The sequence below is a fragment of the Pelodiscus sinensis genome, chromosome 1 (genome assembly GCF_049634645.1).
Source record: "Pelodiscus sinensis isolate JC-2024 chromosome 1, ASM4963464v1, whole genome shotgun sequence".
In the NCBI taxonomy this organism is placed as follows: Eukaryota; Metazoa; Chordata; order Testudines; family Trionychidae; genus Pelodiscus; species Pelodiscus sinensis.
This window is the reverse complement of record NC_134711.1, coordinates 24978269-25002130: the sequence shown is the minus strand read 5'-3', so window position 1 is coordinate 25002130 and position 23862 is coordinate 24978269. Positions and strand designations below refer to the sequence as shown.

Here is a 23862-nt window from a genome sequence, read left to right as displayed (position 1 = left end):
TTGTAGTTCAGCTTTAAACTACTTCTCAGTAGTTACTGTGACAGGCTGGAACAAATTCACGTGCATATAAAGGCATGGCCTTACAGTTGGTTTTAGTCTCTATTTTTAAACTTGTTCTAATAGGTTGAGTAATGTTTTTAACAAGTTCTGTCCTACAGTCCTGTTGGCTGAAGAAAAAAGCCATGTTTTATGTAGGAGCTGCAGTGTCTGTATTCAGCAATCTATCAACTCCATTTCCTTAAACTGGAGTGCTGGGATTACTGATCCTAGTCCTCAAAGACAGCAACTTAGAACAACTGTGTGCTTCAGAGGTACATAAGAGATAGCACACTCCAATTCAGTCATTTTCTCCCTTTATCAGTTGACTAAAACATTAATAGTAATTATACTTGCATTTGGCATTTTGTGCACAGACCTTTTTTAAAAGCAAGGGAATTCTTTTCTTAGTATCACTTGTCATCAGTTAACATGCATGTCTTTGGGGATTTTTTTTTAATTCAGCTGGGGTGTGTGCCCCCTGCTTACTACCTTCCCCTGGCTGCCAGAGAGGGCCAGGCTGAGGCCATTCCAGCCTTGGCTTTCCTCCTCAGTTGTCTCTCCCAGCCCCTGGCTGCAAGGGAGGACTGAGGCCCTGCCAGCCCTGACTCTGCCTCCGGGCGCTCAGGAGGGCCAGACCAAGGCCATAGCAGCTTTAGTTCTTGTCCCGGCTGTTGGGGAGGGCCAGGTGGAGGCTGCAGTGCGGCAGCCCTGGCTCTCAGGGCAGGAGTGGGTGAGGCTTGGCTTCTGTGGCTGCAGCTGATGTGATGACATCATTCTGTTGTCCTGCAGGAAAAAAAATTATATAGAGATAATATAACATGTCCTGGACCTTGAACTTTATTTAAAATGGTACCATTCATTCTAGTGAATCATAAAGCTCTCCATTTGCTTCCTACCCTAGACACAAAAATGCAGAAGGTTTTAATGCATGGCATGTTATGCAACAGGCTGAAGACTGTTAATGAATACTACAAAATTGAAATGTCAGTGGTTGGCTAAGTTGACAGACTAAATATAAAGAATGTTTCCTGATCAGATAAAATGCATAGGAGTGGTGTGGGAAGTTTAAGACTTTGGTTTGGTGTCTAATCTGAATATTGACACACTAGTAGTACAATATTAACCTCTATCTAGGGATGTTAGATACATGACTAGTAAATTACATGCTAATCACATCAAATCTTCGCAGTTACATGACTTATTTGATAGCTCCTGGGGACAGGGCTGCTTCCAGGGAGCCCCCTGGCACTCCACTGATACAGAGGTGATAGTGTGGGGTGGCAGCAGCCCCTGTCCTGGGGTGGGGGTTTGAGTTCCCTGCAGCTAGTTGCTGGTCTGCAGCAGCAGCCCCTTTTTGGCAGGGAGCTCAGACCCTTGCAGACAGGGGCTGCCACTGTAGGGCAGCCTGAGCTTGCTATGGGCAGAAGCTGCTTCATGTAGCCTCTCCTGCTGTCTCTAATAGAGGCAGCAGCTGAGGGGGAACAGGCACCATCGTGGAGCTGGTGCTAGGGGGAACCTGCTTTTAAGCCAGCTTCCCCCCTGCACTGACTTCTGCTTCCATCCCTGCCGCCGCCACCCCGGCTGCCTCTGTAGGAGGCAGCCAAGGGGTGGTAGGCGGGTCCATGGACCCAGCATGCACAGAAAGCTGGCTTTGCATGGGTATCAGTTCCCACCTGTCCCCCCTCATCCTCCATGTTACTTCCTCTCAAAGGCAGCAGTGTGGGGGTAGGAGGGGCAGGCAGATCCTATGTTCAGGGGGAGCCAGCTTTTGAGCCTGGTCTCTTCCCCCCCCCCCCCCCCCTGCCGCCGCCCCCCCAGGCACTGAAAGATTTCATGCACTGTTCAACCTTGCCCTAGGCCTAGCTGCTGAGATCTTTATCTCATCACAAGTAGAGTTGGGGGTGGATCTCCAGCTAATGTATTCTGGAGAGTTTGTGGTAAGAATTTCTGTTAAGCTTCTGTGAAGTGAGCAGGAAAAACTGATAACCATGTCACTTAAATTTAAAGTGATCCAGTGTGGTTACATTCTTTAGAAACTGCTGGATATGAATACACTAAACAAAATAAAAATAACATGCTGAGAATTCTGAAGTAAACTTATTCAGTCTCCTCACACTTAAACCTGAATGGATAGATCAATTAAAAATGTCAATGAAGAAAAGTTTAATTTTAACTACACCCAGAATATCACCTCAGGTGTTGCCATAGTGATAAGGGGTCTACATCAAAATTGAAGCTCTAGCCTGGAGAACATCCAGCTTCCATTTGCTTTATTGTAGCACACTATACACTGAAATAGTCTCGGAAGAAGCCCTAGTCGTGGAACAGTGCCTTCTTGCGCTGGATGCCTTACAGATAGAGCTTGTTTCTACTTCCATTTCAATTCTACCTCATTTAATGTTAGCTACTACTACAGATTAGCAGCTGCTAATTAACTCATGTAATCCAAATGGTAGTGCTTACATAGAACCTTGTTTTGGGGCCTGCTGTTACTGTTTTGGGAAACTAAAATGAGGTTGGGATTTGGGGGAAAATCCCTTACTCCTGCTGTGGCTTCACTGTATCTGACACAAGCTTACTTAATGAGACATCACTTGGTGATGTATTTGTGTGACAACAATTGCAAAGTTTCAGTGGACAAAATTTAACTCCATTAGTGTGGCAGGTTCTGCAAATTATATTTAAAAAAAAAACTTTTTTAAAATTAATGTTTGAGTTTCCCTTTGGTTCTCTTGTTAGCTTCTAATGTAGACATCAAAGCCTAAATGTTCATGACTTTGTAATTCTGAATGGATTACTTCTGATACCCCCAAATAGCTGTGCAGTGTGTAGACATTCCCTTTTTCAGGATACCAGAGGTATCCCAAAATAGCTACCCCGCATCTTCACAAACTGCCCATTATGTCAAAATAGTTTTCAAAATAACAGGAATGCTGTTTTGCCATCCTGGTAAACCTCCTTGCACAAGGATATATATTCCAAATTTAAAAATCATCTATTTTGAAATAAGATAAGATACAACATTTGCGTTACACAAATTGCCTATTTTGAGTTTATAGTGCTTGTAAACACACCCTTAGTGGTTATAAGAGTAACTTTTTCAAACTGCAATCCATATTTTTTTAAATATATAGCTGTTATACAAATATTAGAAGTAGGAAAAGGGATTTAAGATGCTAACAAGACCACTCTTTCTGGCCTGGTATCATATGCATAAAGTTTACAATTTTTAATAGGTAAATAACAGGAAGCATGTGGCTTCTTATATTTTTGCTACAGTGAAATATTAAGCACCAATTATGCAGACGTAGCTGCTGCAAGGAAACTCGCATCCTGTTTATAAGCAAGTACATCTAAATGTATTCAATGAACATCTGACATGTTTGCAACAAGCTATTTCTAAAAACCTCTCAGACACTTTAATGTCACATCTGTTCAGTGGTTGCCTTGTCTGTACAATCAAATCTTTAAAGGATAGCAAAATTACACAACTGCAGTACACAATTTGGTGGAGGTTGCAGTTGAAATAGCCTCCAGTTTGTACATGACATAAGGGAAATAGGACCTACTTGGAAAGGATGTGCTTTGGTAATATGCCTTCATGTAATATGCAAGTGCCCTTGAAACATGATTCTCTGGAGGGAACTCCAGATTCGGCATTTGTTATACTGCATTCAGCACTAACCTACAATACAGAAAAACCAAAAATTATAGAAAAACTGCAAATCTAGTGGATTGGTAATTATAGCAGAAAATATGTCCCTATGTCAAAGTAAATATCTGATTGTCCTTTTACTTCAGTCACTTTTGAGTACTCTTTTCCAGTCTTGTTAATCTAGTCTAGAGCTCCTTGCTCCAGCAAGATTTGCCTTGTTCTTAATGTAAATGTTATAGTAAAGACTTTAATCAGACTCAATATCTGAAAGGCCAAAGCAAAAGCAACTCAATGTTTGATCTCTTAATTAAAAGATGTCTTAGTTCAGTATTAAATTTGTGTATTAATTTTTTCTAACAATATTAGTCTGTTTTATGTAGAAATGTCATTAGCTGGTATATGCATTAACTTTTGGCCTCTTGACCAATTTGTCAAATGTTATCAACAAGCTACACTCTGAAAAGGATTTGAATGACAGACAATGCTTGTAATTTATCTATTATAATAGGATCAGTCATCTGCATTTTAATTGTGCCTGTAGACAAGGCTCCAAAGAAACCATTAGAGTCTGTTTACTTTCATGTTATTTATTGAAAAAGCCTATCTGAACAAAACTTCTGAAGGTCTGTTGGCTATGCAGATCATTTTAATATCATTACGATTATTTGATAGTAGTCCCTTTAGGGCAAGACTAAGCATGCTTTCAGCCCTTAAAATTACTTTGGGCCACACTGTACTATGCAGGGTTCAAGTGAATTATACTGTGAGCCAGAGAATCCTGACCCTAAGGATATGGATGGTGATGTGGTCACATCTACACTACACTAATTTCAGCTGTTATAGCTATTTTGGTCAGGGACCTGATCCCTGACCTATGTAAGAGTGCCAACAAATATCCTTATTTGGATACAGATTATACAAGAATTTTGCCAGTAATTTATTTTGCTGGAGTGGGACTGGTATAAAGTGCAATTTTGCTGGTAAAAGCTGAATACACATTAGGACTGCTTTGCCCATTTTGCATACTTGTACTAGCAAAGAGCTCCTGTTGTAGACTTGGCCTGAGTCATTTTAGTAGGGGTTTTCCCCCTTACTGTATGGAAACTCCTTTGTGATCCATGCTAAAATAAACTGAAGGGAGTTATGCAGAAAATATCCTTTCCTCAAAACCTTCATAATTTAATGTTTTTCCAGCCAACTCTTACTCATCCAGTCTTTGTGCTGAGGCAAGATGCTGGGTGTAATAGCTGATTGGCAGCTCCTGGCGGCAGCTTCTTCCAGAACTCTATTGCTAGATCTAGGAGCTGGTGTGAAAACACAGGGCCTCGAGCCTAGCACAGGTCGAACCTCTAAAATCTGGGAGTTTCTCATCTGGCAACAGCTATTGCTGGACCAGAGAGTCCTGGCTCCCCAATTTCACAAATGCAGCCCGAGCTGAGCTGGTGGTGGGGAGTGAGCACGGTGGGGAGTGTAGCCCCAGCCAGGGCTAGAGGTAGCTGGTCCAGGAGCACAGCCCCGCTGAGGCTGGCAAAGTAGGGAGAACAGCTCTGGCCAGGGATGGTGCTGTGCAAAACACAGCCTCAGTTGGGGCTCGTGCGATGAGGGAGCACAGCCCTAGCTGGGTATGGAGGCAGCAGGGCCAGCGCCATGTGGGGGTGCAGCCATGGTTGGAGCAATGGGGCTGGCCCCTTTCCGGGGCTGGCATAGTGAGAGTTGCAAGCCAGGGCTGGCAGGGTAAGGGGCTTGAAGTGTCAGGCAGTGCAGTCTGTGCTGAGAGCAGAGCCCTACACCTGAGTAGGGAGCCTTGACTTCCCCTTGTCCAGCAAACTGTGGTTTGGGACCACTCAGGTCCTGAAGGTGCCAGACGGGAGGTTTTACCTTTAGCTTATGCTTCTGTGGCTCATGAATTGATCAGGTGTCTACTTGGATTGCTGACAGTGCTCCCTGACAGGAATTTGTAATACTATGAACCAATTTACCAACCTGAAAACTACACATTTTGAAGACACATTTGACAATAGCTTTTGGCAGCTTCTTCTTAAAGAAAAAACACAGTTGATGGAACCCTACACTTTTTTTAGGCCCCAAAATTCATTTGGGATAGGGATTTAATTCCAAATATTAAGGGAAGTGTTTCCATAAAAGTGTAAGTTTCATTTCTGTCTGGAAAATTTCTGATCTTGTTGAGTGCTGAATGCTCAACATAAAAATGACAACATCGAAGGGTAGGTTTTCAAAATTGCTCAGCTCTCATGATCCAAAAGGGATTTTTAATATAACTCAGCAATGTAGTAAAGTCTTTTGAAAACTTACATGTAAGTGTTAATAGGAGCTTCTGAGCTTTGACAATTTGGTCTTTAAATAGATGTCCAAAATTATAACTTGGCAATTATTAGTTGTTTGCATGATCAAAGTTGACTGACTTTTTTTATAAAAAACATTTGCTAGTTGTAGTAGGGTCACCAATGTAGTAGGTCAGGATTTACTGTCATGGTGTCCTGACAGGTCTCTTGTTCAGTTGATAACCAGAAAGCTGCATGCGTGTGTGCTCAATCATGTGTGCCATGTTGACTTGTGCAATTAGTCAACACAGCACTCTCTGAGAGAGCCCCCAAAGACCACAAATCAGATAAGGATCAAAGGCATCCATCCAGGTTTATTGTTAAGCAAAGTACAGTAATAGCCAGACTACTGAACCACTATGCATATGTACCCTGTAACAATGCACTCTGCTCAATCAGTGTGAGGTCCTACTGCTCCCTCAGTGAGACACTGCCCTGCCCCCCCCCACCACTTTATATATGGGTACAAACAAGTTACACATCTTTCCTGACATTTTTGAGGTAGCCACCCCTGTTCCCTCTAAGCTGCTTGGCAGCACAGCTTCACAGGTCATTAATCAGCCCTGCCCAGTCATTCAGCTCCATGCATGGAGTCCTGGGCCTCTGGTAACACTAGTTACCACCCTCTGATGCTATCAGTTTAGACCCTTTCCTGAACCTGGGTCAGTATTTGTGGGGAGTGTGGGTGCCCAGGTCTCTTTTAATGAGCTGGAGTTACCATTCTTTTGGAATGTGCTTTCAACTTATGACCAGTATCAATTACTGTTCTACACCTGGACCTATTATCAATTAGTTTTTTTTCACTTTCAGCCCTGTTCATGCCAAGTTCTGTGAGCAGGGGCTTGCCTCTTGCTCAAATCGTAGTTTTGCTTTGTTAGCCAAGTTTTGTCCATTGTTAGCTAGCTCTCAGGCCTGTGCTATGTGGACTTTTGCTGCAGGCTCTCATTTTACTGCACTAGTCACTTAAAATAATTTACTGGATTTGAAAAATAAACTGGCAAATGACAAAGGTTATACTCTACCCATAACTGCATTGTTGTTGTTCATCTATCAGATTATTATTGAGGAATAAAAAGAATGTACTACTTTGTTCCTTGTGGGAGGCTAAATAAATTACCTTGTCTGAGTCTCTTCACTATGCATTGCAAATATGCCAAGGTAGGTTAGGCTTGGAAACACTAATATGACTCTTCCAGAAGATCCCTTCTGTATTGTAGTTGTAACCCCACCAGAATAAGATTTTGTCTATGCTGTCAATTGAGCAACAAAGCTTTTGTCCTTTACGGGTTCTTTATTTAACCCCCTTCCCCCATTAGCAAGCACCACAAAGGCTTTTTGTGGCAAGTGCTAATGTAAACAGTGCCTCTTCAGCAGGAGTACTTTCCTGGCAACAAAGCAAATGCTGCTGGAGGAAGTGAAAATTTTGTATATGCAAATGTGTTGACAAACAGCCTTTACATTGAAGCTTCATGGCATAGCCAAGTTAATCTGTACAGGATAAACTTAAACAGCAAATGGTCTGGTAGCACTTTATAGACTAGCAAAACATATAGATATCATGCATTTTGGTGGGCACTGCCCACTTATTCAGATGACCGGAGTTTTGTGTTTAGGGTATGCAGACCCAAAATAAATAGGAGGGAGGAGGGGGGGGGGAAACAAGGAGCAGAGAGTATGAAAATATCAAAGGGAAAAACAGGAAGTTAGAACTGGCAATCAGTAAGCACCTGAAGATTGGATAGTTAAAATGAAGTAGATAAGGATCAAAGGCAATAGATAGGAAGGGTACTAACACAATCTACACAAAGAATTGTTTGCACCTCCATTAAATGTTAGGTTGATAATGTCCCAGCCATCCCTCTTCTCTATTGAGACCATTAGCATGAGAATTGACCTTGGGGATGAATTGTAATTCCAACACTTCTCTGTGTATTTGACTGGTAGAATTTGTTTGTGATAAGACAGCCTCCTGGAGATCTTTTAAAGAGTGATTAGGTAGATTGAACAAAATACAGGACTATAGCACTTTAAAGACTAACAAGATGGTTTATTAGATGATGAGTTTTCGTGGGCCAGACCCACTTCCTCAGATCAAATAGTGGAAGAAAATAGTCACAACCATATATACCAAAGGATACAATTTAAAAAAAGTGAACACATATGAAAAGGACAAATCACATTTCAGAACAGAAGGGGGATGTGTGGAGGGGTGGGGGAAACCTATCCAACAGGTTTCTGTATGTTCCCTTTACATATCTCCGATTTGTGCCCATTGATTCTCGTAGGGACTGTCCAGTTTGCCCTATAATAAATAAAAAAATATATATAGCAGGCATTGCTGGCATTTGATGGCATAGATCAAATTACTGGATGTGCAACTGAATGATCCTCTAATTATGTTGTTGGCTCCAGTGATGAATTAGCTTGTATAGCTATGTGGGCAAAGTTGGCACCTTTATATTGCCCAGCTTTTAGCTACAAGGCCCATGTTGGCCCATCATGTTTAGTGTAGACAAAGTCTTAGTTTGCTAGGGATTTAATAGACAAGCTGGTAAAGACACAATTTAGAGTTAAGGTTAATAAGACATTATGGAGTTACTTGTGTAGGTAGAACTACAAGAATTTGGATTGCTGTTGGATGGGCAGCAAGTCAGCAACTTTCTGGTGAGAAAATTAATTGAAGTCCTGATCTTTGGGAAAGAAGCAATGGTTGATGGAGGTGGAAAGCAGAGTGGATGCAAACGTAAGCAGAAAATTAGGAAGCATGAAAATGGAGTAGCATTGTACTGTTTGTTACTGAGAGCCATATGTGGAGGGACTTCTTTGCTTAGATGTCTTTTTCCCTTCCAATGATGAAGTAGGACTGCTGTTATGGGGGCAGCAGCAGTGGAGAAGTAAGGGTAGCAATACTGCTGCCCCCATAACTCCTTTTTGAGTCAGGACCCCTACAATTATATACTGTGACATTGCAAATTAAAATAGTGAAATAATTAAATTTATTATTTTCAAAATCATATGGGTTATGAAATTGACCAAAATGGAAGGGCTCTAATAATGATACATCATTGTCTAAATAAAAAACAGCTGTTCACCTCTTCTCAGATATGTTATTTTGAATTTCTGTAGCACCTTCTATTCAAAGGGTATCAAACCACATTATAGACATCATAATGAATTTATCCATACAACTTGGCTGTGGTATTGGTGATATTATCCCCAATTTACAAATTGGAAATCAAGGCACAAAGATTAAGAAACTGGACTTCTGTGGCAAGGCTGCTAATAGCATCCAGGTTTCCTAATACTTCTGCCTTTAATATATGGCCATCCTTCCTTCTTTGTGTCTAGATTGTGTTCAGTCCTTATGCAAGTACCCCTTCCCCTCCCCCCCCCCGAACTGTGTACACCCATTATATCTGTCTTATGTTCAGATGAGTAAAGGAACTATTCTCTCGTAATGCCCATAGGGCCAGAAAGGCCCTACATAACACTTACGCAGCTTGCACGCTCCCTATATGCTCGGTTGAGTTCCATGTGATTGTGCAGTTAGCACACGACATGTCAAGTGCTACTAGTTGGGTGTACATAAACAACCATTGAACTTGTATGAGAACTAATTGCAAATTAGAAATAAAAAATGGTTTTAATTTACTTTTTCTCAAGAGTCTTTTACATATTTAGATTTATAATAGTTACAAATCCAAGGTTAAAAGGGGATTTAAAATAAGTTTTAATTGGATGTATTTCTTTTATTCTAAAATGCCTTGGGCTGCATTCCCTTTTCACCTACCCTTGTGTAAATAAGCATTAACTTCACTGAAGTCAGTGGGTATGAGAAGTATATGTGAGAGGAGAACCAGGCCTCCAATTTGTAAATCAAATCAGTTCCCTAATTCTGTAGTGCCGTGGTCCCCAACACGGTGCCCCCGGGCGCCATGGCGCCCACGGGGGCATTTGCATGCGCCCGCCGGGTGCTCAGGGCTGGCCTGGCCCCGGGCACGCAGCGGGGGGGAGGGGGAGCGCCGGCCCCGGGCGCGTGGCACGCAGCGGGGGGGGGGGGGCGCCGGGCGCGTGGAGCTTGGAGGGGGCCCCGCCCCCGGGCGCGCGGCTATGGGGGGGGGGCCGCCCCCGGGCGCGCGGCTATGGGGGGGGGCCCCGCCCCCGGGCACGTGGCTATGGGGGGGGCCCCGCCCCCGGGCGCCCGACAACCTGAAAAGGTTGGGGACCACTGCTGTAGTGAGTAATAGGCTGCCATTTCAGTTTGATTTCTGCTCAGAAACATCTGTATCACATTCTGTCAGTCTTGGACACCAAAACTACATTTAAATCATGTCTTTAAATTTGAAAAGCAAATTATCTTTTTCAAGTGACAGATTTTTATGCTACATTTCCTTCATTTTATATTTTTTATTGTCATAATGTTTATAGTGAAAATTGCATAACCACCACTACAAGAGTGCCTGTTTTTATCTATATAAAAATGTCTGGGGGAGAGAACATTAATTAAAATGTTTTACAAAATATTCACTAAATGTTTGAGTAATTCCTAATTTTTCAGGTTATATGTGATCCTAATACCATCTTTGCCCACAGAGTTGAGGCATAGTATTATTTATGGAGGGGGAGGGGAACTGCCATGAGGCTGACTTGACTTAAATAGTTCCTGCCTCAGAAGAAAAAAAAAGCTGACATTTTCTGTGGCTAAATCATAGCAAGTACAATCATGGCATGCTTGCCATATATCCTGTTCATTTTTAAGGTCCTCCATCCCCGATGAATTCATAAAAATGGCAAACCTCTATCACCCTTTCATAAGCCGACACATTTCAGCGATTGGAAAACTTCAGTTCCCCACTTATCAAGGTAAACCGCTAGCATGCCAGGACATTTTATGTACTTGGAGCATCCTCTGGCACAGAGCCCCCAGCTCCCTGTGGCTGCAATTAATCATTCTTGGCAAATAGGAGCTGTGGGAAGCAGTGCAGGCGGAGGGTTGCACTAGCTGTTGCTGCCTGCCGCTGCCGTTGGCTATGAACAACTAACAGCAGCCACTGGGATCTGAGGGGCTCTATGCCTATGGAAACTCAAGGTACACAAAACATTTCAGTGTACCAGTGGCTTACTATGATGGGCTGGGAACTGAATATTTCCAACCCCTGATATACAATGATAATGTAGACCCGTTGATAAGCTGACTCCCCCCCCCCCCCCCCCACTCCTTGATGTCACTTTTTTACCAAATTCAGTTTATGAATGAGTATATATAGTAATTTTGCTTTCAAAAACACAAAGAGAAGCCAAGAGTGCACCATGGCCACTAAAATTACAGTGTCTTACTTCTGACTTCAGTCGTGAATGAACACATGGCTATCTTTAAAACAAGTACTCATTAAAGTATTCTTTTATTGAAGCTTTCAGTGATTAGTTTTGATGCTTGTCACAGGCATCACTCAGAAGTATAATGAAACTGAATATATTGCAGCTTTATGACTGTGTGTAATAGCCATTGGCTGACTTCATATCAGCCGCTCCTCTTCTCTTACTGATGGTAATCACATGCCCTTCACATTTGCAGACTTTAGTGTTTGCTCATTGTATAAATCAAGAGTAGCATATCATAGTGCACTTTCTGAAGAAACTACAATTCATTTATAATTGAAAAATGCTTAGAAGCCAAAAAAAAAAAAATTAGGTCTATTGCATGTGTGAACATCAGAGTTTGAAAACAGAATTTAACATTAGATTTTAATGGATATTTGATGTGTGGGAGGTATAGGGAATCTTTTGCTTTGTAAATTGATGGGGGATTCAGATGGTTCCAATTATTGCTACTATAAAAGTATTTTAACGTCACATGCTCTTCATTATAGTTAATACTAATTAATGTCAGTTCATATTGATGCCAGAGCCATAAGAAAAATGTCTAAAAGAAGACTAGTGTGAGGTATTTCTTTCACACTGCACTTTAGTAATTGTTAATGTGTCAGAAGAGTACATGCCTCTTGTAGTAATTTACCGGTCTCTGTGGCAATGTGAAGTGTATGCAGAACAGACCTTGGCAATGCAGGTGTGTATGGAGTTTGTCTTGGAACTGCTCCAGTAAAAGGCAGACCAACACTTGTTCTAGCATGCAGAAGTGCCTCCAAAGGTGGAGCTGAAGATACCAAGTATTGGTCTTGTCCTAGCCTGTTCCTTTTAGAAAGCTATCTCTGCAATTACATAAAAAATGTGCTAGTAACATAGAATCCTAAGGCTGGAAGAGACTTCAGGAGCTCATCGAGTCCAGTCCCCTGCCCAAAGCAGGACCAACCCTAATTAAATCATCCCCAGTAGGACTTTGTCAAACTGGGACTTAAAAAACCTCTCGGGGTTTTACCCCTTCCATCTTTCTGGACACTTAAAAAAATACATTACAATACAGGCTAAAATTTGTTAACAAATGAGTTTTTAAATTAGGCTACCAAACCAGTATTTTGGTACCTGAATGAGTACTCCATTTTCAAAAGTATTACACATCCAACAGTTCACACTAGAGTTAGTAATTGCTGCTAGATGTTCTGTGGTTTTTTGGCTTTGGTTTGGTTTTTTTACTCATTTTTGTGCTTAAAAGGGGACTTGGAGCTAGATCCACAAAGGTACTCAGGTGCCTAACTGCCACTATAGGCACTTAAGTTGAACATCTAGACACCAATGAGATCTTCAAATACCTCCACCCCCTTACATCCTAAGACCCCTTAATAATCATCTTTGAAAAGTCATGGAAGTTGGGAGAGATTCCGTAAGACTGGAAAAGGGCAAATATAGTGCCCATCAATAAAAAGGGAAATAAGAACAACCCAGGAAACTACAGACCAATCCACTTAACTTCTGTGCCAGGAAAGATAATGGAGCAAATAGTTAAGGAATTCATTTGCAAACAGCTAAAAGCCAGCATGGATTTGTAAAGAACAAATCATATCAAACCACTCTGATAGCTTTCTTTGATAGGATAACAGGTATTGTGGATAAGGGAGAAGTGGTAGACTAGATTTTATTAAAGTATTTGATTCAGTCTTGCATGACCTTATCAATAAACTAGGATGCGGCTACTATAAGACAGCATAACTGTCTGGATAACCATTCGCAGAAAGTAGTTATTAATGATTCACAGTAATGCTGGAAGCGCATAACAAGTGGGGTTACACGGGTCAGTTTTGGGACCGGTTCTATTAATATCTTCATCAACTATTTAGAAATTGGTGTAGTGAGTGTGTTAAGTTTGCAGATGATACCAACCTGGGAAGGGTTGCAGATGCTTTGGAGGATATAGGGTCATAATTCAAAATGATCTGGACAAACTGGAGAAATGGTCTGCGTTAAATAGGATGAAGTTTAATAGAGACTAATGTCAAGTACTCCACTTATGAAAGAACAATGGCTACGTCTACACTGGCCCCTTTTCCGGAAGGGGCATGTAAATTTCACCTATCGTAGTAGGGAAATCCGTGGGGGATTTAAATATCCCCCGCGGCATTTAAATAAAAATGTCCGCCGCTTTTTTCCGCCTTCAAAGTAGGAATAAGAGCCTCCGGAAAAGGGCGCTTTTTCCGGAGGATCGGGGCCAGTGTAGACGCTCTTTTCCGGCTTTTTTAAAAGCCGGAAAAAAGCGGCGGACATTTTTATTTAAATGCCGCGGGGGATATTTAAATCCCCCGCGGATTTCCCTACTACGATAGGTGAAATTTACATGCCCCTTCCGGAAAAGGGGCCAGTGTAGACGTAGCCAATCTGTTTCACGCATACAGAATAGGAAGTGACTGTCTAGGAAGAAGTACTGCAGAAAGTGATCTAGGGATCATAGTGGACCACAAGCTAAATGAGAGTCAGTAGTGTGACACTGTTACAAAAAAAGCAAACATGATTGAGATGCATTAACAGGAGTGTTGTGAGCATGACACAAGAAGTCATTCTTCCGCTATACTCTGCGCTGATTAGGCCTCAATTGGAGCATTGTGTCCAGTTCTGGGCACCACATTTCAAGAAAGATGTGGAGAAACTGGAGAGGGTTCAGAGAAGAGCAAATAAAAATGATTAAAAACCTAGGAAGCATAACCTGTGAAGAAGACTGAAATAATTGAGTTTGTTTAATTTAGAAAAGAAGACAGAGGGAACAGGATGGCAGTTTTCACTTACCTAAGAGGGTGTTTCAAGGATAAGGGAGAAAAATTGTTCTCTTTGACCTCTGATAAGACAAGAAACAGTGGTCTTAAATTACAGCAAGGGAGGTTCAGGTTGGACATTAGGAAAAACTTCCTAGCCATCAGGATGGTTATGCTCTGGAATAAATTGCCTAGGGAGGATGCGGAATCTCCAACGGATATAGAAGAGAGGGTTTGATAGATGTCTATCAGGGTGATACTTGACAAGGAGATGGTGTGTGTAGTTCTTCAGAGAGGGTCGATCAGGATTTACTTTCAAGGTGTCCTCACAGGTCCCTGGCTCTTTTGATGGTGATAACCAGAAAGCTGCTTGCATGTGTGCTCAGTGATATGTGCACAAGTTGACACGGCACACAGGCTATGTCTAGACTACATGCCTCTGTCACCAGAGGCATGTAGACTAGGCTACCAGGCATAGGAAAATGAAGCGGCGATTTAAATAATCGCCGCTTCATTTAAAGTTACATGGCTGCCGCGCTGAGCCGATCAGCTGTTTGTCGGCTCAGCGCGGTGGTCTGGACGCGCGGGTGTCGACATCAAAGGCATTTGTCGACCAACCAGTTAAACCTCATTTCAGGAGGCATACCTGGGTGGTCGACAAATGCCTTTGATGTCAACACCCGCGCGTCCAGACCACCGCGCTGAGCCGACAAACAGCTGATCGGCTCAGCGCGGCAGCCATGTAAATTTAAATGAAGCGGCGATTATTTAAATCGCCGCTTCATTTTCCTATGCCTGGTAGCCTAATCTACATGCCTCTGGCGACAGAGGCATGTAGTCTAGACGTAGCCTTAGTCTCCACAGCAGACCCAAAAGAGCCCCCAAAGACCACAAACCAGATAAGGATTGAAGGTGCAAGGCCAGGTTTATTGTAGAGTAAAATACAGTAATAGTTGTCAGTAGACTCTATACTTGCCACAATGGAATGACTCAATCAGTGGGAGGTTCCACTGCCCCCTAGGTCATTCAAAGGCTGTCTTCCCCTCTTCTCCCCCCCAAGACACCACCTTATATATAGGTACAACAAGTCACACCTCACTGCTGACGTATCAGGTTGCCACCCTCTGATGCTACTTAGATATCACCCTGTACCTCGTGGTTTGATTAGATCATCTCTATCCATCATGCTGTCATTCTAGATTCTTTCCTGAACCTGAGTCTCTATCTGTGAGGAGTGGGTACCAAAGTCTTTCTTTTTTTACAGGGTCTTTTTTTAATGAGATAGTGATGTCATGTGCTTTCTACTTATAACCAGTACCAATTATTGTTCTGCATCTGGGCCTATTACCAATTAGTGATTTGCAGTCTCAGTCCTGTTCGTTCTGAGTTCTATGAGCGAGGGGCCTGCCTCTTGCTCACAGCTTAGCTTTGTTTTATGTTAGCCATGTTTTGTCCATTGTTAGCTAGGTCTCAGGCCTCAAACCAGGCCTGTGCTTCATTGGTTTGTTTTAGGCCCTCATCTTACTACAGTATTCAGGTGGATAATTGGGACTGGCTGGGCAAAGATCTGAGGGATATGGGAGCATGGATAAAAAATACATTATGAACCCAGAGGCAAAGTGTGTGAGGTAATGTCTTTTACTGGACCAACTGAAGCAAGCCAGGAACAGATTGGAGAGGATGAGGCAGAAAGGGGAAGCAGGAGAAGAGGCTATGATCACAAGAAAATACTCCCCTTGAGAATCTGAAATGGAACTCAAGATTACCTTCTTTATAAAGATCTTTAAGATCTACTGAAAAAAGAGTTTTCTGAGAGCTGGTTATTAGTATTGAATCTTACCACTCTTCTGTTGTCAGCAACTCTATCTAAAACCCACTAGAAAAATGTATGTCTTATCACCCTCAAATGCTGATCCGCATATAGCATGTCAGCCTCCTTCTGCTATTGGTCACTCAGCTCAAGAGTCAGAGGGTCTGTGCTGTGGATCTTAAGGTGCCAATCTTGTTGATCAGCAATATAGTTGTGACATGACAATAGGATTCCTATTTTTGTAGTCTGCTTTTTAAAAAATCTAAGATATTACACACTCTAAGCTATCTTCAGTAAAAACACTGACGGCTGCAAAGTTAAGCACTAAAAAGTTAGGAAATGAAGATTACCAGTGGAACCTTAATTTGTGACCATATCCCCCTCTCCCACTACAATTTTTAATTGCATGATGACCTACTGTTTTCCCTGAGGCCCTTGCCTCGTGTGCAAAGGGTGGGTTGGAGATGAATCTGACTTGTGCAGAAAAGTTCTGCTATCTGTAGTACCCCAACTCACTTGTTGCAGAACCTGGAAGGTATAATAATGAGGCAGAAGATTGATGGAACTGAAAAGAAGGTCCCATGGCTAAGGAGTTGAATTCTGGTTTGGAGAATTGTATTTTATTCCTGTCTTTACCACAAAGTTTCTGTGTTTATTAAAAAAAAAAAAAAAAAATTTAGTGTCTGTGTTTAATATCACACATGGTTACTAACTATTCATTTTCTTGGTGCCCAATTTGAGATTCTGGGGCAAGATTTGCACAAGTACTGTAAAATCACAGCTCCAGCTGAAGTCAATGGGAACTGTGCTTGAATATGTAAAGTGCTATATGATGGCTAGTACACTGATCAGGTTCTGGATTTCTCAAATTGGGCACCCAAAATTAGTGGATGCTGTTGACCTTAATTCCTCTGAGCCTCCACATCCATCCCATCAAACGGGAATAAAATTGCCTCACTTTGACAGGTTTTGTAAAGGTATTTGTGACACACTTGGATACTGTACTGATGGGCTCCATAGGAGAGGTTCTTGAGTACATTCGTAATTCAGTTTTCAGAGCAGGGTTAGAATAGTGTGCAGTAAATAAGGTCTAGGACCATACATTGAATAACAGAAACTAGGTGGAATACTAGGCATGACTGGAGTACAGATATTGAAGGGTATGTGCTGTTTAGGAAAAACAGAAATAAAGGTAAAGTTGGTAGAGTAGCATTGTATATCAATGATGAGGTAAGTTGCAAAGAATTAAAGTGAAGGAATGGAGAAGACCGAGTCTGTTTGGGCAGAAATCACATTGGGAAAGAAAACTATCAGATCCTCCCCTGGGATAGTGCTTAGGGTGTATTACAGACCACCAGGATCCAATTAGGATATGAATAGAGACCTCTTTAATGTTTTTAAAGAAGTAAATACTAATGGAAACTGTGTAATCATGGGAGACTTCAGCTTTCCAGATATAGACTGGAGAACAAATACGGGTAGTAATAATTATAGGGCTCAGATTTTCCTAGATGTGATAGCTGATGAATTCCTTCATCAAGTAGTTGTTGAACCAACAAGGGGGGAAGCCATTTTAGATTTGGTTTTGGTGAGTAGCGAGGACCTCATAGAAGAAATGGTGGTTGTAGGGGACAACCTTGGCTCGAGCGATCATGAGATAATTCACTTCAGACTAAATGGAAGGATAAACAAAAATAAATCTGAGAGTACGATTTTCGATTTCAAAAGGGCTAATTTTAATAAATTAAGGAAATTAGTTAGGGAAGTGGATTGGACTAAAGAATTCATAGATCTAAAAGTGGAGGAGGTCTGGGATTATTTTAAGTTACATGCTTCAGACAGCTTCTGCAACTTTATCCCAAGAAAGAGGGGAAAAAATGTATAGGTAGGAGTTTTAGACCAAGTTGGATGGGCAGGAATCTCAGGGAGGTGATTAAGAAAAAGCAGAAAACATATAAGGAGTGGAAGATGGGAGGGATCAGCAAAGAAAGCTACCTTATTGAGGTTCGAGCATGTAGGGACAAAGTGAGACAGGCTAAAAGTCATGTTGATTTGGACCTTGCAAAGGGAATTAAAACCAATAGTAAAAGGTTTTATAGCCATATAAATAAGAAGAAAGCAAAAAAAAGGAAGTGGGACCGCTAATCACTGAGGATGGAGTGGAGGTTAAGGATAATCCAGGCATGGCCCAATATCTAAAATACTTTGCTTCAGTATCTAATGAGGCTAATGAAGAGCTTAGGGATAATGGCAACATAACAAATGGGAATAAGGATATGGAGACAGATATTACCAAATCCGAGGTAGAAGCCAAACTCGAACATCTTAATGGGAGTAAATCAGGGGGCCCAGATAATCTTCATCCAAGAATAGTAAAGGAACTGGCACATGAAATTGCAAGTCCATTAGCAAAATTTTGTAATGAATCTCTAAACTCAGGGGTTGTACCATTCGACTGGAGAATTGCTAATATAGTTCCTATTTTTAAGAAGGGGGGGGGGAGAAAGTGACCCGGGTAACTACAGACCTGTTAGTTTGACATCTGTAGTATGCAAAGTCTTGGAAAAAATGTTGAAGGAGAAAGTAGTTAGGGACGACATTGAGGTTAATGGCAATTGGGACAAATTACAACATAGTTTTACAAAAGGTAGATTGTGCCAAACCAACCTGATCTCCTTCTTTGAGAAAGTAACATATTTTTTAGATAAAGGAAATGCAGTGGATCTAATCTACCTTGATTTCAGTAAGGCATTTGATACAGTACCACATGGGGAATTATTGGTTAAACTGGAAAAGATGGGGATCAATATGAAAATTGAAAGGTGGATAAGGAACTGGTTAAAGGGGAGACTACAGTGAGTCATACTGAAAGGTGAACTGTCAGGCTGGAGAGAGGTTACTAGTGGAATTCCTCAGGGATCAGTTCTAGGACCATAATTATTTAATCTTTTTATTACTGACCTAGGCACTAAAAGTGGGATTGTGCTAATAAAGTTTGCGGATGACAAAGTTGGGAGGCATTGCCAATTCAGAAAAAGATCGGGAAATCGTACAGGAAGATCTGGATGATCTTGTAAATTGGAGTAATAGTAATAGGATGAAATTTAATAGAAGCGTAAGATTATGCATTTAGGGATTAATAACAAGAATTTTAGTTATAAGCTGGGGACACATCAGTTGGAAGTAACAGAATAGAAGGACCTCGGAGTCCTGGTTGATCACAGGATGACTGAGCCACCATTGTGACATGGCTGTGAAAAAGGCTAATGCGGTCTTGGGATGCATTAGATGTATTTCCAGTAGGGATAAGGAGGTGTTAGTGCCATTATACAAGGCATTGGTGAGACCTCATTTGGAATACTATGTGCTGTTTTGGTCTCCCATGTTTTAAAAGGATGAATTCAAACTGGAACAGGTACAAAGAAGGGCCACTAGGATGATCCGAGGAATGGAAAACCTGTCTTATGAAAGGAGACTCAAGGAGCTTGGCTTGTTTACCTTAACCAAAAGAAGGCGGAGGGGAGATATGATTGCTCTCTTTAAATATATTAGAGGGATAAATGCCAGGGAGGGAGAGGAATTAGTTAAGCTCAGTACTAATGTGGACACAAGAACAAATGGATATAAGCTGGCTATTAGGAAGTTTAGACTCGAAATTAGGCGAAGGTTTCTAACCATCAGAGGAGTGAAGTTCTGGAACAGCCTTCTAAGGGAAGTAGTGGGGGCAAAAGACCTATCTGGCTTCAAGATAAAGCTAGATGGTTTTATGAAGGGGATGGTTTGATGAGGTAACATGATCTTGGCAATAATTGACTTTTCACTATCAGTGGTAAATAGGCCAATGGTGGGAAGATAGGAGTTGCTATAGAGCTTTTTTCTGGGTGTATGGCTCGTGAGTCTTGCCCACATGCTCAGGGTTCAGCTGATCGCCATATTTGGGGTCGGGAAGGAATTTTCCTCCAGGGTAGATTGGCAGAGGCCCTAGAGGTTTTTCACCTTCCTCTGTAGCATGGGGCATGAGTCACTAGCGGGAGGATTCTCTGCATCTTGGGGTCTTTGAACCATCGTTTCAAGGACTTCAATATCTGAGATAGGTGAGAGGATTATTCTAGCAGTGGGTGGGTGGGTGAGATTCTGTGGCCTGCATTGTGCAGGGGGTCAGACTAGATGATCAAAATGGTCCCTTCTGACCTTAAAGTCTGAGTCTATGAACAATGAGAATAAAACAAAATATTGAATATAGGTGCTCATTAAGTGAATACAATCTGGTGCACTGAGTAAGTCTCAGGTCCTGTGAGGGAAAATAGTATGTGATCGTGTAATTAAAGATTGTATCCTCATTGTATAAATGCACCGAGGGCCATGTTAAAGTTACACAGGCAATCTTAATTCTGGCATTTCCTAACATATGAATGCTTGACCATGCAAACTTAACATTGTTTTTTTAATGTAATATAAGTAGAGATTAGTAAAATTGACTTGGCAAACTCATTTTTAAAACACAAGACACAATAGATGTTTTCTAGAATGATCTTGATCAGTTAAAACAATAAACTTACGGATGCAGTTAGGTTTACTTTTATAGCTAATTTTTATTGTAATTGTAGTATTTTTGAGTTACCAATAATGCTAAAAGTGGGATTGTTTAAAATTAAAACATTCTGAAGTGGTAGAAGTTTAAACACAATATTCAGACAATTAAAAATAGAAGTAAGCTGCATGGAATTAATTTTGTTTGTGGTTTGTGATGTCAACAAAGCTCTGTTTTTCATTATTCTTTTTGGCTGGGAGTTGATTCATATCTCACACCAGGCCAAACTTTGTTATGTACAGTCTTTTCTACATGTGCTAGCATAACTGCCATAAATCTTGTGTAGAGTCACATGCACGCTGAAAAGTTCTGCTTTATTCCTGCTAATGTAAGTGAAAGTGAATTGCATTAACAATAGTCCTTTCATGCATAAAGATTTCAAAATAACTCAATCCATAGAGGAGAATCATTTCACCAGTTGCTGCAGTACAGCCACCTTGGGGGTGAAATGTTTCAGCTGTTTAACAGCACATAGCAGTTTAGAAAAGAATCATGTCCAAATGAAACTGTAGGGAGACTTTAAGGGTATGTCTAGACTACATGCCTCTGACAGAGGCATGTAAATTAGACTACCCGACATAGTCAATGAAGCAGGGATTTAAATATCCTCAGCTTCATTAAAATAAAAATGGCCACCGCGCTGTGCCGGCTCAGCTGATTGTCGGCACAGTGCGTGAGTCAAGATGCAGATCAGGCAACGGGAAGCCTTTGTTGACCGCTCCTGTAAATCTCGTTCCACGAGGCATAAAGGAGCGGTCAACAAAGGCGTCCCCTGTTGACCAATCCGTGTCTCAACTCACGCGCTGTGCCAACGATCAGCTGAGCCGGCACAGCGCGGTGGCCATTTTTATTTTAATGAAGCCAGGGATATTTAAATCCCTGCTTCATTGACTATGTCGAGTAGTCTAATTTACATGCCTCTGTTAGCAAAGAGACAGACTATAGGTTGGAATTTGGCCAGAACAATTGATTCTATTTAATAAAGAGCTTATGAAATAATCATTAGTTTTTATAGTGCTTTTTATCTATAAATCTCAAGTCTTTTATGAGAGAGGTAAAAATCATTCTCCCCATTTTACAGATAGAGAAATGGATGCACAGGAAGATGAAGTGACTTGCCCGGTGTCACCCTGTAGGTCAGTGGCCTACTTGGAAATAGAGCCCTGTTCTTGTGAGTTGCAATCCAGTGGTCTGTTCTCTGCTTCTATGTACCAGTATGGGGCCAAAAATTTTGCATTTAATCATAAAGCCAGCATCTCAAGTAGCTAATATTGTACTCATGCACTGGTTCAGTACTATCTGTGAGGGAAGAAAATCACCTATTGAATTGTAACTTAGGGATGTAAAATTCTGGTTAATCAGTTAACCTAACAATTACCCAGTTTAACCTAATGTTTAACCGGTTAACCGACTAAGCAGTGTCTGGGCAGGGGACTGCTCCAGCTTGGCTGGAGCGGCTCCCAGGCCTGCACTGGGGCTAACTGATGACTCCCAGCCCCCATTAGAACAGCCTCATTTTTGCTTCCTAACCTACAGTTTGAGAACCACTGGGGTAGTGCATATGCTAATCAAACTTTATTTTTAAAGGATCACAAACTTTGAGGTGTTCCTCAGACATTTAAAAAAAATTATTGTTAAGGAAAAAATAGATCTTACCATGCTAGAAAGGTGGTTTTTCTTCTCAACTAACTACACAATTAGGAATGATACTGATAATAAATAGCTGACATTTTTCTCTCTAACCTTTAAAAATCACTTCTTGGAACAGAACAGAGTTCCAAAGTAGAATTATTCAGAAAGTTGTGAGCCTGGACAAATACCATTATATGAAAGACTCAAAATTAAACTCACCTACCAGTGAAAATTATAGTGAATTTAAAGCACTACAAATCTTTAATTACAAAATAAATCATTTTTGGTGATTTCTTACTACATATTTTAGAAATGTGCGTCTGTCCATCCATCTGAGTCCATTTGTTCAAGAACTCCTAAACAGGAAGAGCTAGGACCACCAAATTTGATATGCAACTTCCTCTTGTCCTGACTTAAAGCAGCAAGGTCAGTGTTTGGTTGTGCCAAGGAAACAGGAAGTGCTGTGAATGGGACTATTTTTCATAACATGGAAAGGCAGAGGGCAGAAAGAGGAGAGACATGATACTGAGTGGTTAGTGGGGGCAGTCACATCACCAAGAGTGTTGCCAGCAGGGCTAGGACTCCACAATCGTGCCTGCCACCAGACTGGATAAATAGCCCCTATGCTCCAAACCCTTTTCCCCCAACCTGGCTCTTGGCTGCAACCTGGCTTTTGGGTGGGTGGGGGGGGGGGGGCAGAGGAGAGAAAAGGCCCCTGACAGCCAGAAGGGCGAGACAGAAGACCTGGAGGAGGGGGATGGACTGGGAGAGAAAGAAAAGGCTCCATTAGATTAAATCTCCCTACCCTGAGATCTCATTTCCCCCCCCCCCCATTCTCACTCTTGCGCACCCCTCCCCCCAAAACCTCCAGCTTGTGGCTTGTCCCTGATTCCTGCACTGCCTCACACACTGCCAGCCACTTGCTTTAAAGTACCCTGGCAACACTGGGTAAATCTAGTTCTCTCTCTCTCTCTCTCTAATCGGGTGGGCAATAAAAAACGGCAGCCCGCAGGGTTAGTCCTTGGTGGGCTGCTGCCACGGTTACCTGTGCCTCCACAGGTTTTGGAGGATCACCGCTCTAGTTGGCCACGAATCACTGTGGCCAATTTGAGCAACGGGAAGCATCATGAACCAGGATGCCACTTCCCACCGCTCATATTGGCTGCAAATGGCAATTTGCAGTCAACAAGAGCTGTGATTCTCCAATAACCTACAGAGGCACAGGTAAACATGGAAGTAGGGGCCCACCAGGGACTAGCAGCCCAGATCCGGCCTATGGGCCGGAATTGCCCACCCTGATGGATTGTATGAAAGCAGCTATTTAAAATGTTCTTTAATACAATCTGAGTGCTGTTACTGACTGCAGTATTTTTTTTACTTTAGAAGAAATACCATCGTACAGTTTCTGTAACACACATACAATACAGTACTATCTCAAACAGCTAGGGACAGATTGTAACAGAAATGTTCTTGGATACCAAAAGCATCTCTTCAGCAACTAATTGATCACAGAAGCAAGCAATTTAAACTTCAGTAAGAATATGCAGCAAAAGCAGGTGAAGTCTTAAAGGAGGTCTTGTTTTCATGCAATTGATGCTAGCAATAGACTAAACATTTCAGATCTTAAGCAATTTTTAAAAATTGCTTAAAACATA

The 23862-nt window shown here is 41.7% G+C and overlaps 1 long non-coding RNA gene across 5 annotated transcripts in view; it reads left to right on the top strand.

The window, feature by feature from the left end:
* Positions 1-23862, top strand: part of LOC112543784 (uncharacterized) — a 66663-nt gene that overhangs the window by 8176 nt on the left and 34625 nt on the right. For 3 of the 5 annotated variants that reach the window (XR_012898132.1, XR_012898133.1, XR_012898130.1), the window contains exon 2: positions 21657-23763. This is a non-coding gene — a long non-coding RNA (uncharacterized LOC112543784). The remainder of the gene's footprint in view (positions 1-21656; positions 23764-23862) is intronic. The other 2 variants (XR_012898142.1, XR_012898131.1) reach the window with 2 other exon arrangements.